The sequence below is a fragment of the Bubalus bubalis genome, chromosome 10, assembly GCF_019923935.1.
Source record: "Bubalus bubalis isolate 160015118507 breed Murrah chromosome 10, NDDB_SH_1, whole genome shotgun sequence".
Classification (NCBI taxonomy): domain Eukaryota; kingdom Metazoa; phylum Chordata; class Mammalia; order Artiodactyla; family Bovidae; genus Bubalus; species Bubalus bubalis.
In genome coordinates this window covers 2857241-2858635 of record NC_059166.1, presented here as the reverse complement: position 1 = coordinate 2858635, position 1395 = coordinate 2857241, and the positions used below count along the sequence as shown (strand labels likewise).

The following is a 1395-nucleotide window of genomic DNA, read 5'->3' as shown; positions in this document are numbered from 1 at the left end:
ATGTGTGTGTCCTCCTCCCACGGGACAAGACCTTGTCCTGGTCAGAGTGACTTTGTTGTTCCCTTGCCCACATTGCCTACACAAGGCTGCAAACAGCAGGTGCTTTACAAACCTGGGAGCTTCTGGGCTGGTTGCTTCAGAGGGGCTTTGGGAGCCCGCTTCCACCGTGCAGGCACCCGGGCTGCCCCCCCGGTTGCCCTTCCAGAACAGGGCTCGGTCACCTCCTCTCCCTGAGGCTTGTTGCCATGGAAGTTCCCCGCCCACGTGACCTGTGCCCCAGGGCCCCAGCTTACGCCCAGGCCCAGGAGCCTGGCAACCGCTGCCCTGGGAGCTCCGTCCAGGCAGGTCTGTGCCCATGTCTGCACTGCGGGCCCGTCCCACCCCTCCCAGCGCACTTCTTGCTGGGCCTCCCCTACCCCTGGTGCTCAGCTGCACCCGTGATTCATTTTCCTCCACTCTGCTCATCACATCATGGCAAACTTTCTATGTATGTAATTTACTTGTGCGTGATTCTACCTGACTTATATTAACAAGTGATTTCTCTGGTGGTTCAGCAGTAAAGAATCCACCAGCAATTCAGGAGATACAGGAGACATGGTTTCGATCCCTGGGTCGGGAAGATGCCCTGGAGAAGGAAATGGCAATCTACTGCAGTATTCTTGCCTGGGAAATCCCACGGACAGAGGAGCCTGGCGGGCTATGGTCCCTGGGGTCACGAAGAGTCAGACACGACTGAGTGAGTAAACAACAACAACTGACTCTTCTGGCTCCGCGTTGTCTCCCTGCAGCAGCACCGGGGCCCGCGAGGCCGAGGGTTTGTGTTTTTCTCACCTCTGTCGTCTCTCCCCTGAGAATGCGGCCTGGCCCACAGGAGGCACCTGTACGTGGTCCTGGAGCTCAGTGTGTGTTACGCGGCTCAGAGGAGAGAAGAATCTGGAAGCTGATGAGAGCCCCGGCCGCCCTCGTGAAAATCCTAACCCCATCAGAGGTGAGAAGCAGCAGTTTCCTGTTGAAGTAACCCGGGGACGCCGAGCATCTTAAACGAATGTGTTTAAACTTGACCATGAAATAAAATAGTTGAACTCTTTTCACATCCAAGTTGTCTCAATGCTTTTAAAGCTATTATTTAAAGTATATGAGGTCTCAATAAACATCTTCCTAAAAAAGTTTTGGGCTTTGCTATGGTAACAGAAGTAAGAGAGCCTCAGAAGAAGAAAATCTTGAAACAGGAACAGATATGAACTGTCAGGAGACCTGGGTTCAATCCCTGGGCCAGGAAGATCCCCTGGAGGAGGGCATGACACCCCACTCCAGGATTCTTGCCTGGAGAATCCCATGGGCAGAGGAGCCTGGCGGGCAGCAGTCCACAGGGTCACAACGAGTCGGACAAGACTG

General features: G+C 54.5%; 1 long non-coding RNA gene across 1 annotated transcript; it reads left to right on the top strand.

Moving 5' to 3' along the window:
* The first annotated feature begins 674 nt into the window (after positions 1–674).
* Positions 675–1087, top strand: LOC112587317. Its single transcript, XR_003111797.3, has 2 exons — positions 675–736; positions 853–1087. It is a non-coding gene; the product is annotated as an uncharacterized LOC112587317 (long non-coding RNA).
* The last annotated feature ends 308 nt before the right edge of the window (positions 1088–1395 follow it).